Source organism: Dermacentor silvarum, chromosome 1 (assembly GCF_013339745.2).
Source record: "Dermacentor silvarum isolate Dsil-2018 chromosome 1, BIME_Dsil_1.4, whole genome shotgun sequence".
Taxonomy (NCBI): Eukaryota; Metazoa; Arthropoda; class Arachnida; order Ixodida; family Ixodidae; genus Dermacentor; species Dermacentor silvarum.
In genome coordinates this window covers 35,468,074-35,482,728 of record NC_051154.1, presented here as the reverse complement: position 1 = coordinate 35,482,728, position 14,655 = coordinate 35,468,074, and the positions used below count along the sequence as shown (strand labels likewise).

The window sequence follows — 14,655 nt, the reverse complement described above, 5'->3', positions numbered from 1 at the left end:
ACTACATGCTGGAACATTTAATTTAAGGCTGGGTGACCACGCTTCGCGAGAATTCAGCTTCTTGGCAGATCCTGCATCCCGTAAGCTTTTGCGGTTGCCTGTACATGGCTTCGCGTTGCAAAATATGACTAGTCTGGAATGGGGACGCTTTGAACGCAGAGTGGAGTTGAGAGTTAATTCCGCTGCGAATATTGAATTGTATTGACTTTATTTCCAATTGGTACTTGTGGAGGGGTTGAGAAAACAATATGCTGCATGAGAAACTTGACGAGCCCGTCGACCCCTACAATGCGTGACCGCCAGTTGGCAAAAGAAAAAAAAAAGAAAGCTATATAAAAATATATATATTTGCCGCAGTGACACAAATTTAAACATGAGTAACAGCACTAGAGGTATTAAATATACAGCATTGTAAGCAGTCAAAGAGAAAAACATTTACAGCGGCATCGAATTCATCAGCAACGGATACCAAAAAAAAAAAAAGAAACGAAATGAAATCACAGTAAGATACTAACCAACACAAGAAATGATAAATGGCTATATGAAAGGCCTTGCAAAGAGCTAGTGACGATTGCATTGCATACTGATAGTCGATACAACGTAATAAACCAACATGGTGCAACGCCATAAGCAAACTTATTTTATAGAATAAAATAAGACGCGGCGAGGAAGCATACGAGAGAGAGAGAGAAACTTTAATGGATAAAATGAAATTTTTAGGTCCCGTGGTTGGGGCCCCTAGCCCAGGGCACTGGAACGAGCGGCTCGCTGGGCTTGATCCAGAAGAGCCAGTTGGCTGTCCTGATCCTCGTCCGCAAGCCGCGCCTCCCACTGTCTGTTAAAATCTTGTGCTTTTAATAGTGTGGAGTTTATATGAAACCATATTAAACAGCGTTTTCAAGAAACGTTACACACATCGACATCCATTTCATTAAACTTGTTTAACAGATGCGGTAGGTCATTAACTAAACTTTGAGTTGAGTAATTAGTTCGGCATTTCGGAACATGCCAAAGCTCCGAGTACTTGCGGTTAAACACGGGTATATTGGTATGAAGATACGCCAGATATATTATAACGTCATGTCTAAGGTAAACTCATCTGTGTGTGCGAAAATATTTTCATTAAATGTGACGCGCCATACTTTCATCAACAAGATGTGTATTTTTGCAAGTTAGTGGCGTGGTTGTCCCCCGCACAAGAGGACGGTAATTTAGGTGTGACAAAAACATCGAATTATACAATAAAACCTTAACTAAATCTTAAAATCTTAATATGCAGTGCTTGTTTGGGTGCATGGCAGGTTGGCTAGACACATATGTGGTTGGCTACCTTACGCATAGGGAGAGATAGAGGTAAGAAAAAAGAATGTTTGCCTGTTTGTTCGAAACCTAAGACGTTTGGGCCAGCTAGAAAAGGAGAATCGACGTATGTTTCGACGATAGGAGTGACGACTGCCAGTGTCCTTACATATCTACTTGTTATAGGAACATGAAACTTGTGCATGATGGCACACTCAAATGGCCTCCAATGACTTGTCATTGAAAGCTAGTGGGCCGATTAATTCAGCCACGCTGCACTCATGTCAGAACACTGGCAGTCGTCACTGCTATCGCCGAAACATACGTCGATTCTCATTTTCTAGCTGGCCCAAACGTCTTAGGTTTCGAACAAACAAGCAAACATTCTTTTTTCTTACCTCTCTCTCTCCGTATGCGTAAGGTAGCCAACCACGTGTGTGCCTAGCCAACCTGCCTGACCTTTCTGCTTTCTTTCTCTACGAGCTGGTACTGCCGAATATATTGCGTTGTATTGAACTGAGTGATTAGGACTGCACAACTCAAAAGCAGCGAGGGCCACAGCCAGCTTCTCTGGCAGCCACACGGGCCACAGTTTAGTGGGAAACGCTGCACCAATTGCTTGCGGAAACGTGGTCTGCGTTTGGTGTCATCGCACGTGTTGCTGTCCTCAGCGAGCCTTGTAATGTCGTGTTATACTTGAGACCAAAGATGGCTCTTGCTCAGAGTCATCAAGGGGAAGGCCTATAGTCCCATACGTACATCGGTGCTTCCGAACGGTGACGCCAGTTTCAAAACATCGTTAGCTGCGTTTGCACATTCGTTGCTGTAAGGTAACGCCGAAGAAGGATATGCCTCCACCGCGTGTCGTTTGGTTCCGGAGTAAACAGGTCGATGAGCTCTACCTGCCCTCTGCAGTTGCAGTCTTCAAAGAAAGTTTCGCATTAAGGGATCCGACGCTCGCGCATCTTTTTCGTTTAATTGTACTTGATGCCGCCAATTATTAATGTCCTGTTGCGTGCTGTATATATATCACAAGCCGTCAATGTGTCTACAAGAATTCAAGAAAACAGCTACAAAAGCCGCTGATGACAACTGCTAGGCAGCTGAGGACTATTTAAATGTTGGGCCATGTAGGGTCTTTCCGACGCGTCACTTTCCGCGAGCAAAAAAAAAAAAAAAAATCTCTAAAAAGGACTCTCCGTCCGCTGCGCTATATGTGCCCGCCCTCTGCGACACTGTAGCGCTGTGTCCTTGACCGCATACAGCCCAAAGTGGTTCCTTTTACATCCGTCTTTCCCCCTCCGTTTAGAGTGCAGCGCTCGCTCCTTTTCCTGCCGTCGCCTCCCATCCGGTCGGCCGGAAAGAAAGGATTTGCAACCGCCTTCGCGGAGGATTTGCAAATGCGCACGACATGTTTCGGTAATGCAGCGCGAGCGTATATCCTCCCTGCGCGTGGACGAATACGACAAATGTCGACTCACCAGAATGGGATTATGGTACGGAGAACACGTCACATGCGAACACTTGTCACGCAGCCTCGACTCCGAGATTGGAAAACGCGCCCTCCGTTCTGGCAGTACTTTCGGTTGTCTCAGAAAGGGAGGCGCACGAGGAGCTTCCATTATTTTTTTTTTTATTTTTTTCAGGAGCAATTTCTTCAGTTCTGACAAAAGAAAGCAGCAGATGGAGCAGCGGTCACCTTCTAACGTTGTTAGGAATGTGCTAATGTGCTTTCCAGAAACACTTAACATGGCCTTAGGCTATGCGGTCATGACGAGTTTTAACACCTCTGCGCCGTCACGTCAGCATGGGATTGCATAATAAAGGAATGCAAGTCACAGTTCTTCGGCCCCGAGATTGCGAAGAGAACGCTTGTCACTGCTGTGCTTTAAGCGTAGTATTAATCGCGATTTGTCGGCCAGTTAGCGCTGTTCAACAAGCCGCATTTCCAGTGACAATTGCGGAGCTATAGATATATTTAGATGTAGTGCGAGCATAATAAGCAACAATTGTTTCTTTAGAAACTTCCGAGAAGCATTCGCGGTGTCGAAGCCATGCTGTCCCCAAAGCTTCCTAAGGTCATTGTATGTTTCGAGTACAAAATAGCCTCTATAGTCGGGTACAACTTTAGAAGGCAGCGGCATTTGCCCCCTGAAAGGCGGATGCATACGAGCCTCCACCAATAGGCGCGCACTAAAGACTTGCGTCATGAGCCGGACGGAGAACATGGCAGCCCGCGCTTCAAGCCGGGGCGAGTCGCGTCAGCGGGACTATTTCTTTAGTGGCGGAGGAAATCGGCTGCTGCGCTTCGGTCATCTGGGCGGGGCCTTTCCTGTCTTCTTAAGCTGTACCCGACTATAGTTTTACATTCTCTGTATTAACAAAAGTAGACTAAATGTCAAACGTGAAGAGGAAATGCTTCGTCCGCACTTCGAACTCTACCCCCCGCGGTTGCTCAGAGGCTGTCGTGTTCTGCTGAGCGTGAGGTGCTGGCTTCGATACCCGGCCCCGGCGGCCGCATTTCCATGGGGCCGATGTGCAAAAACTCTCGTGTACTTATATTTAGGTGTACATTAAAGAACCTACACGCATCCCTCTGCCGAACTCTGCTGGAATATGCCTCTGTCGTTTGGAACAGTACTTGCCCGTTAACAAAGATCGAATGGACAGAGTTAAGAGGAAATTTCTCTCTATAACATCGATATGGGTGCTCCAGGCAGGTCGGCCGTGAAAAACAGCCCCGCTCTCAGTCCTCGTTTGATCTAGAACACCTGGACTGCAGACTAGAGCACTGCACGGGCTCAGGCTTACCCGAAAGCCCGAGCCCGGCCCGGCCCACGGGCCGGGCCGGGCCGGATAGAGCAGTTTTTTCACGGGCTCGGGCCGGGCTCGGGCACGACATGTGCTTTTCAACCCGGGCCCGGGCCGGGCTCGGGTTTTTTGACGCGGGCCCGGGCCGGGCTCGGACTTTCTGGTGGTGTGCATGTAACGTGCAGCGAGTTATCCTCGCGCGTCTCGACTCTGAAAAACATGTTTTTTTTCGGTCTCGGGCCGGTTTCGGGCCGGTTTCGGGCCGGTTTCGGGCCGGTTTCGGGCCGGTTTCGGGCCGGTTTCGGGCCGGTTTCGGGCCGGGCTCGGGCCGGGCTCGGGCCGGGCTCGGGCCGGGCTCGGGCCGGGCTCGGACCTAAGGGGTGGCGGGCCGGGCCGGGCGGGTAACGTAGATTATTTCCGGGCCCGGGCCGGGCCCGGGTCACGCCATAAAGCTTTTGGTCGGGCTCGGGCGGGCAGCCCAACGTAAAAACGGGCCCGGGCTGGAAAAATCGGCCCGTGCAGTGCTCTACTGCAGACACACCAAAGCTGACTTAACGTTCTTATTCAAGCTTGTAAGTGGTCTCGTTGTTTGTACACAAATATAGGATAACGTTAGTATAAGAATTCCGCGAAAAATACCCAGGGTTTCTAGACGTTTTCATGTATTTGCTTCTGACCGCTCAAAGAATCCCTCGGTCAGGATTCGCCGCGCCTACAACGAGCACTCACACGTAATTGACATGTTCCACAGACATTTGCCCACTTTACAAGTAGCACTCGTGTCCATTTCATGGTTTATTTCCAGAAATGTCGATGTTCTTTTTGTACGTTATGTGGTGGGCCGTATGGCATTTGAACTCTTTACTCTTGTTTGTTGGTACGTATGTGTCCGCCTTGTTCCACGTGACAGTTACCGTGTGCTAACTGTGCTTGATGTCCAGAGTTCCAGAAATATCAATGTTTTTATTTTGTATGGGTCATGTGTAATACATTGTAAAGTTATGTTATGTAAATTTATGTTATATGTTGTGTTATGTTGTGTTATATTATGTTATATATTGTAAACCGTAATTGTATAGAGTGTGCACCTTTTTATTCCGTTTGTTGATGTATGTATATCCGTGTATGTATATTATGCCATTTCTCACGTACGCCAGTACCAAGATCACCAGGTTGTTCCTGGGCATGTTAACCAGTTGATTAATTGATTGATTGATTGATTGATTATTTGCAGATATATCACAAAGTTTTATGGATAACGGTTGCATCAGACTAATTCGACAACACTTCCCTGGTCATGAGGCTTTTATGGGATAACTTACCATGCCGCCCAAGTAACCGCAACGCGGCGCACCGTCGGCAGTCCGTTGTGCTGTGCAGTAGCTGTGCTGCGTAGCTGTGCGGCAATAGAAGTCGGCACAAGAAGCAAACCCTTGACGATTACGCATTGCTTTCGGCCTGTAGAACTGCAATGTCCACGCATTGCCGATATAGGGCTACTGTATATGCTACCAAAAGCTCAATTTACGAGCCATATACAGTAACTCTAAGCCGATGGAGCCAGTAACGCGACCTTGTGGCGTTGCGTTCAACCACGATATAGGAGGACTGTCATAGTGATGTGCGATGACTCGTGTATGTCGCATAGCTTGGCACGAATTTCGACTTTTGAGCGATTCTGCGTCAACAGCTTTTTGCGGGAACAAGAGGTGAAAACTACCGTTACCGAACAGTTCCATGCACGTATAGAGATTGTTCTTGTCGTTTCAATGGCTATGCATTGGGGGAAAAGTACACGAATTTTATCCTTAAAACGGTATGCGTGTCACGTAAGCTACGTACATAGCTATTTTATGTCAGAGCACCAGAAACGTTTGAGCTGTTTAGGGGGTTTAACATCTCAAAGCATCGCAGAGACAGCGTTGTGGATAGCTCCGAAATAACATTATTTAGGAGATGGGAGGCAACTTTAAGGAAGGAGAGTGGTGAGCCGAGAAAGCATTGCGGCGCCATTTATGAGGCCCTATAGCGTCGCATAAGGTCAAGGCTAGTGCTAGTGTTATCAGCTGTGAAGTCAAACGCAGGGACAGGAGGGTGCGTTGAAGGGACACTAACGAAGAACACTGAAACAGATTACAATCACGAAGCATCCTTTGAAGTATCCTTTCAAGGCCCCATTTTCATTCATTAGGTGGCAGAGAGTTCATTATTACTAAAGAAATTGATGTCCAAGCTTTCTTTTGTTGTTGTTGTTTTCTTTATATATATATATATATATATATATATATATATATATATATAATTTCGCGCCGGACCTCAGCACTGGCATTTGCACTGGCAAGTCAGTGTAACGGCACGGATTTCACAGTATGTTGCTCGTGTGAGTCTGCCATTTTTGCGCAGCAAACGTTCTTTTAAGTTTCTCAAAAGTTCTCTAAACAAACAATTAATTGGAAAATAAAACGTCAAACAAAATGCATGACGTCACGGTGAGCTGGTGCGGAAACTTCGGTGCAGAGTCCGCACCCATGTTTTGTTTTTTGTGTCTTCTCGGGCTTGTAAAGCCTTTTTTCACGGCGACATCTAGTGGCCTTTTTACTAGTGTAGAAGAGTAGCTTGCTAATACAGCCTAACCTAATAGTTATCGTTAGCGTTCTTTAAAATCACATCCTCGGGGGAAAAAAATAACGTGCGCCCTGAGCGTCACCCGTGGCCCTCATTGAAATGTGCATCCTCTCTGCCTTCGCGCGTCGCGCGCGTCACGGCTTAAAGAGCAACATTCACTTGTTATCTGGGAGGCATCGACGTGATGCTGCACTTTCTTTTTATTTATTGCAATGAAATTTTTTAAAAAAGCTATTTAGAAACCATCTTATGCTGCATGTTCCCATATAATCACATTTTGCTAATGATTTACGATTTGTGATCTTATTGTCGGTCACTAGTAATTAACTCGGAGGTAGCTGCCTCGAATTGTTATGTCCGAAAATCGTACTGTTTATTTTGATTGTTCGATGGCGTATAAGGAGCCCGGCGGGGCGTCATTAGGCAATGCCACATGCCGTTAGTCCCTTTGGCCCTAGACGTTTTTGTAAATTTCCGAATGAACTGCCATGCACTTAATCAATCATTATAATGGTGACTACTATATTCCTTTGAGTAGTAATAAAAAAGTTATGAGATAAAAAGAAAGTTCAAAGATTCGGAAAATTAATATAGGCAAAAGGCAATTTGCGTACGATGTGTTTCTGCTATTGCACTCATGAGGGACATTGGTTCCTAGTTCGTGAAAGATGCGTTTGCGAGGGTGACTACTAGTGAAGAACTTCGAAGAACCTCAGCAAAATTTTGGGTTTTGTGAACTTTGGGACTACATAATTTTGGAACTACACATTCATGCTAGTAGCAAAAGATCATCTTCCAAGGCAAAATGTTTCAAACACGCGTAATGTTCAGGTAATAACGCCACGGCAGCTCGAATCCTTTCGGCAAGTTATTGGTCAAGAAACTTGGAGTGTTGTCAACGAATCAGAGGATAGCGACGTTGCGTACTGTAGTTTCATCAACATTTTTAAAAGCCTATATAACGCCAACTTCTCATTTAAGAAAAGAAATAAGCCTAAAAAGACACGCAAGCCTTGGATCACTCGCAGATTGTTAGAAATGATACAGCATAAAAACGCCTTGTACGCAAGATTTGACAAAACCAGGGACCCAGTGCTGTTAGCAGAATTCAAAGCACATAGAAATATGCTTACGTCTATGTTAAAAGAGGCAAAAGATTCGTATTACATCAATTTATTCTGTGAGAAAAATACGCAAATATCGGAGGTCCTATGGCGCAAACTAAACGCGCTTATTTATCCAACCAGAGTGCCAGCTATCTCGGATAGGATCTTGAATGAAGGTATACAGCTATCAGGGCAATCGCTCGCGGATACCTTTAACAGCGTCCTTTGCGCACCAGTCAAATGACAGCAATGACCAAAGTGTTCAAAATCCTGTTCCTGGTGAACATTTTATTGGGAACAGTAGCCCGGGTTCACTTTTCTTTGCACCAGCTAGTTGCGCAGAAGTTTTTTCTTATCTTCGTTCAATGAAGAATAGCAAAACAAAAGACGCAGATGGGATTCAAACAGGCCCCGTAAAATATGTCCTTGACATTATAACCCCAGTCATCACCCATATTTACAACATCATTTTGTCAGGCGGTGTTTTTCCTAAAATGATGCAGATTGCACGCGTGGTGCCAATATATAAGAACGGTGACAAGAACAATTTAAATAATTACCGTCCTATATCAGTCCTGCCGGTATTCTCAAAAGTTATAGAGAAAATAATGCACTCTCGAATTATATCGTACTTTAATAAATATAACCTTCTGCAAAAATTTCAGCACGGTTTCAGAAAGCGTCGTTCCACGGAAACGGCACTAGCTATACGCAAAAAGAAATTATCCTAGAAGCGTTCAATAGCAGGGAAATCATAATAGGTGTGTACGTTAACTTTTCAAAAGCATTTGACCTTATTGATCACACCATTCTTCTTTCAAAACTCCAGAAATACGGTGTCCGTGGAAGAGCTCATGCGCTCCTCGAGTCATACCTTACACACAGAACACAGTTCGTAGATATGGGCACTGCGAAATCTTCCATGCAGCCTGTTAGAAAAGGAGTCCCCCAAGGGAGCGTATTAGGACCATTGTTGTTCTGTATATACGTAAATGACATTGTACACATCACAGATAATGTACAGTTTGTCGCGTACGCCGATGATACTACAGTATTTATTTCAGGAACAGTAGAAGGTAAATTAGAGCAAACAACCAATGAGGTTCTCAAAAGCTTAAAGTCTTGGGCAGACATGAATCGCCTAATAATAAACTCCGGAAAAACAAAGGCGATATTATACCGACCTAATGGGAAAAAAATTAGCACAGCCAATTAACATTCGCTTAGGCAGTGACGTTATAAATTTTGTAAGCTCCGTAAAAATTCTTGGAGTTATCTTTTCTGAACATTTAACTTGGAATGAGCATACTGAGCACATTCAATCTAAAGTTTCTAGCGCTGTCGGCATTATATCAAGGCTGAGGCACATACTTCCTGTCAAAGTTAAAATTCTGCTGTATAATTCACTTGTCTCCTCACTTCTAGAGTATTGTAGTATTGTGTGGTGCACGACTGTCGTTACAAACCTAAAAAAGCTGCATATGTTTCAGAAGAGAGCTGTCCGGTGTATAGCAAATGTCCCTTACCTCTTTACCCTACATCTAAACTTTTTCTTAAATATGATATTTTAACAGTGTTTTGTTTATTTGACTACAGAATAACGATGATATACAAATGCTTCCTCCGTTATAACGAAAACTATTCTCTCTCGTTAGCGAAATTGAAAGAAAATCCGTGTATAAGGAATACGAGGTTCAAAGAACCATGGGCTGTGCCCACCTCCATAGTATACCGTTATACACAATTATTGCGCTACACGGTGCCTGTACTAATAAACAAACTATTCAAGGAGGATTTTGATCCTCTGTGCGCTTCTACTACAGCCATTAAGTGTTTTTGTCGGGACAAAATGTCCTAGAATAGCAGTGTTTTCCTACTGTATTATTCGAATGCAGGTTATTTTTGTTTTATATTTGTCTATGCAATGTAAAACCATGTTCTTGTATGCATATTGCCTGTGATCAGTGTCCAAAGTATTTGTTATCTATGAACGATGTTCGTTCTCCGGAACAGCTGTACTGCCATGTAATAGGGAGTCAGGACCTCTGTGAAGTCGCTGCTGCGACTTTTAGTCCCGTCCCCTCCTTTTTGACGAAGGAAAATAAAATGGAATGGAATAATTTAAACGTCATGCATAATTCACACGCCAGCGAAGATAAATATAAAGCATACGTTTTTTTTTCTAATCTCATTTTTTTATGTGATGACACTTATGCACAAGGCCTTCGATTGCGCTGTGTGCCGTCCATTCTTAACTACGTCCATTTAAAATTCCGAGGAGACCTAAGCACCTTATGAGCTGTGATTGCAAAACATTAATGTCCAATTGAACGCCGCTGAGCGGTCCTTTGAGTTCTGCGCTGCGAGTAATTCACTATAGCGGTAAGTGCTGCCCGAGCCAGCAAGCAGCAGCAGCCTGCAGTACCGACGCCGCATGCCACCGACGTCCTGCGCGACGAGAGACCGAGGAAGCGCGTTACGCGACTGCCTCGCCGACGACAACCCGTCTCGCCCCGCGGCGTCGCGTCACCGTATCTGCTCCGTCGAGGCGCGCTGGTCACGTGGCGTCGTGACGATGCCCTCTCCCCTCACGAAACACCTGGCGCGCTAGCGCGACAGCAGGTGTTCCGATTCGCCCACTCTGCTCCGTCGAGGCGCGTTCGTTACGTGGCGTCGCAGCCAATCGGAATTTAGGTGTCGCATCGCTGCTACAGACACCGCCGGCTTTTTCGCTCAATGGGCCATTTCATGATTTCGCATCAAAAACAAAAGACGTGCTGGAAACAGGACCCGAACGCTGGTTGGCGTGATTGAATCGAAGTTGCGCACGACTCTTTATCGGCGCGTGCAATCGTCAAAGACCCGCCGGTGTTGCTTAGTGGCGAGGGCGTTGCGCTGCTAAGCACGAGGTCGCGGTATCAAATCCTGGCCACGGAGGCCGCATTTCGATGTGGGCGAAATGCAAGAACGTCCGTGCATTGGGTGCACGTTAAAGAACGCCAGGTGGTGAAAATTATTCCGGCGTCCCCCAGTACGGCGTGCCTAATAATCAGATCGTGGTTTTGGCACGTAAAAAATTTAATCGAGAAAGTCACGCTAGTCTAGCATCTTCGTCCGGAAGAAGACGAAATCAGGAACAAAACCAACACGACAGCAATATGATTATCTTGAAACTATGCTGAATAGTTTTTCTTTTTACTCCTTTCTCTTTTTCTCGGTTAGCCAATGGTGTCCGATAAGGCAGCTGGATGTTACGACCACAAGGTGAAGCTGTCACGTTCTACCACTAGACTTTCATTTGCGTAAGTCTAATCTTTACAAACAACCAAAACACAACATCGACCATTGCTACTGCAGGCATCGTAAACACAGTCAAATATTCGGGAGCTATAAGTGCATACTTTGCTGTAAGATACAGTTGTTCAGAGCCGTCCGTGAGAGCCGATGATATTGTATGTTTATGCAAAAATAAAATCATAGAAAGGACTAGTCACGCAGAGTGAAACTTAAGCATTCACATGAAGCAATACAAGTCGATTCGATCATTATACCCACATGGTATTGATTTGACAACAGTGTTCTCGGTATCGAGTGCGGGTTTAGAGCTGTAAGGACACATTTCTGTATGTATACGAGGTTGACACCAGTTGATCGATATACTCCAGTATGCGGTGATAAATGTTTCATGCAGTGTTCTTCTCACTTGCTTTGTACGTCATGCCATTAGTACAACAGAGAGTTTCTCTTTCTTTCTTTCTTTTTCTCTTTCTTTCTTTTTCTCTTTCTTTCTTTCATTCCTTCTGTTTGAGCGAGTATTCAACAGGACCAGGAAGCCCATGTAGACTGGTAGAGCAATGCAGTTTCTGTACACCGGGCCAGCATTTAAGTTTTTCGCAATGGCGTAGCGCCGTATAAAACACAAAGCAGCGATCGACATGCGCATGTTGGCGAGCGAGGTGATGGCGAGAACCAAGCACAAAAATGAAAACTTTGTTGACGTTCATGATAATGTGGGAAGTACATGTATAGATTGGGATTTCGTTTTCCCAAACCTGGAGAAAAAAAGATCTCGCCCAGTTCTCCGTGTGTATGCCCGGTTTTGCGTGAAGAACTGAAAAGGCCGAGCGCGACTTCGGAATCCATGCACTCTTGAAAAATCCCTGTTGCCTCGCGACCGTAAGGTACACGAAGCGCTTTACACGAGAGTATTCGGCTGAATGCACGACGAATGTCAATGCCGCGTCATGCTTTCTCGATACGCTGTTCACGGTTGGTAAATAAGCGGTGGTTTTGCCCTTTGGCTTCTGTGCATCACGCGACAGCTGCAACAAGAACTAGTCATACGATGTACGCAATTGTGTGCAGAATGGACTTTGCTCGGCAAGAAAATCACTGAACGAAAGAAATACGAATTGTCACATAGTTCTGAGGTACTCGTATGGCAAAAAAAAAAATCCCCTTCTTGGCTTCTGTAGGAATGTTTCGATGCCACGAAACCGAAGAAAAAGGGACGCCGACTAAAGTTGACACGTGGTAAGCCAACGCGTCCGCGTTCCTTTTTCGGTACACAGGGTAAGGCGCCACAAAAATTCTATCGGTATTAAGTTCCTCGTCAAATCATACCTAGGACACGTGCTTGCCTTTTCGTTCTTTGTTTGTTTTGCGAAGCACGAAAAAATCTGTATTCGATGCCATCATCATCAAGATCACCATCTCTGGATGTGAGACAAGATAAGAAAAGGCGGAAGGTAGTAGATGAAATACTTATATTTGCTGTACCATGCTGGCATTTAGAGAGTAAGAACAACTTAGGAGAGGTGTACGTATATCCTCGCTCAACGCTCGCATTGTTTTCATGTTTAAATAATCGCATACTTTGAACGAAGACGAAAAGAGAGACACAGTAAAGGCGCTTCGTCTTCCTTCAATGTGCGCGCTTATTGAAACGTGCAAACGGGAACCAACTACCCCAACGACGCGTTCTTTTAAACTGGCATTGTCATCTACGTTTACGCCGTGGAGCTCCGAGGAGAGTGGGCCCGTATTCACAAAAACCGTTTGTTTACGAAAATGGTTCCAAAGATACGAGCACTGAACAGTCGCAGTAGTTAACAAGAGAATAGCAAGGATACCGGCCACTGACTAAGACTTCTCAGACATGTGGGCTTCGCCGACGGTCAATGATGCAAATAGGAACGACAGGTTGCAGGTCGTGTACTATCGGAGTTGTCATACACAGGGAGCGTCATAGCTGAACTGCTATGACGCGAGCGAGCACAATGTAAGCATTTCCATTTAGTGGCTCATCCACAAGCAACCCGTCATTAGCGCGCACACGAGACAAACAAACAGGCCAAAGTGTCGAGGCAGATGAACGCCGTACCTTTTGGGTGACGGTGACGGGCCGCGTCGGCTCGTCGGCCAGGGGGTCGAGTGGCGGGGTGGAAGGGGCAAGTACACGATGTGTCGGCCGAGGCGTCTGGGTCCGGGCCCGGGTCAGGCTGTTGTGGCCTGGCGAGCGGATCCGGGCCTCTTCTTATAGAGGCCCGGCGGTCCCTGTCCGCCGGGGAGGGGCTGACGGCCGGTTTCGCTTTCCCGCCCCATCGCCCCGAGCGACGGCGCAGGCGCAGATCCACGCCGCGGCAACCCGTCCTTCCCGCGCGCTCGCGCGCTTTTGCGAGGGGAACGCTCGTGGCCTCCTGCTCCGAGAGCGAACGATTCGAGGGAACGTCGAGGCGCCAGTCCAACACGAGCGACCGCACCTGAATGGATGTGTGGGAACCTCGGGCTCGTACACGGGAGGATGACGCCGCTATGTGTGCGCGCACATGTCGGATAGTGCTGCAGTTTCCCGACGTATACGGCTCGAGATCGAGAAACTACAGCGCGCAATCGTTAGCGTGTAATTTTATTCTCCGGGTAGGGTAACGTGTAAAGTACAGAAGTACGGAGACTTTTACGAAAATCAAAAGCGAGAAGAGCATAGTGATGTAACTCAGTGGCAAACGCTTTCTGGTGTGCGTTTCGGATGTGTGCTAGGAACGAGCATGACCACAGCAGAACGTAGGGGGAGAAAATCACGTAAATATTTGCAATCAATTCAGTATTTCCCTACATGGTGTCCGTTAAAGTCCGTGGTATAGCTCAGGTAAGAATATTCTCTTTTTTTCTTGCGAAAGTCAGCGACCTCTGAAAACAGCTTCCAGCAGACGGCTTATTTATTTTCTCCGAAGTGCCGCGATGAAAAGAAAAGGAGTTAGAGCGTCCTTGGAAAGAAGTTGTTTGAGGACGTAAGGAATTGAATGAAGTTAAAAATGATTTGCGATGGACAAAATAAAAATCGGTTACTAATAGGTAAAAGCACATTTGCCCAGGGTCAGCCGCTTGAATCCAGGCCAATAAGTGAACAGCCCGCTCAAACGAAGTCGAAATAAACGGCGTGGTGTCTCCAAAGTAGCCCAAACCAATGAAAACATATACCAACACAATTTGATTTAAAAGCTAGCTTTATGCGATTAAACATGTTCCATGCAGTTGAAATATCCATGCATATCGCGGAAAGTGACTCATGTTGCTAAAAAAAAAGTAACATAAAATAGTTAGAAAGTTGTCGTCTGTGATCACACGGCGTCTTAAGAATGTTTAATCCGGGGTTTTACGTGCCAGAACCACGATATCATTACGAGGCATGCCCCCGTAGTGGGGTACTCCATATTAATTCTGACCACCTGGGGTTCTTTAACCTGAACCTAAATCTAAGTACATGAGTGTTTTTTTTTTTTTTTTTTTTGCATTTCGCCCCCATCGAAATACG

At 45.8% G+C, this 14,655-nt stretch overlaps 1 protein-coding gene across 1 annotated transcript in view; it reads right to left on the bottom strand.

The window, feature by feature from the left end:
* LOC119460171 (zwei Ig domain protein zig-2-like) overlaps positions 1–13,335 on the bottom strand; it is a 123,033-nt gene extending 109,698 nt beyond the window's left edge. Inside the window, exon 1 of the mRNA XM_037721402.2 lies at positions 13,225–13,335. The gene's annotated coding sequence lies outside the window, so the exon portion shown is untranslated. The remainder of the gene's footprint in view (positions 1–13,224) is intronic.
* Between the last annotated feature and the right edge of the window lie 1,320 nt (positions 13,336–14,655).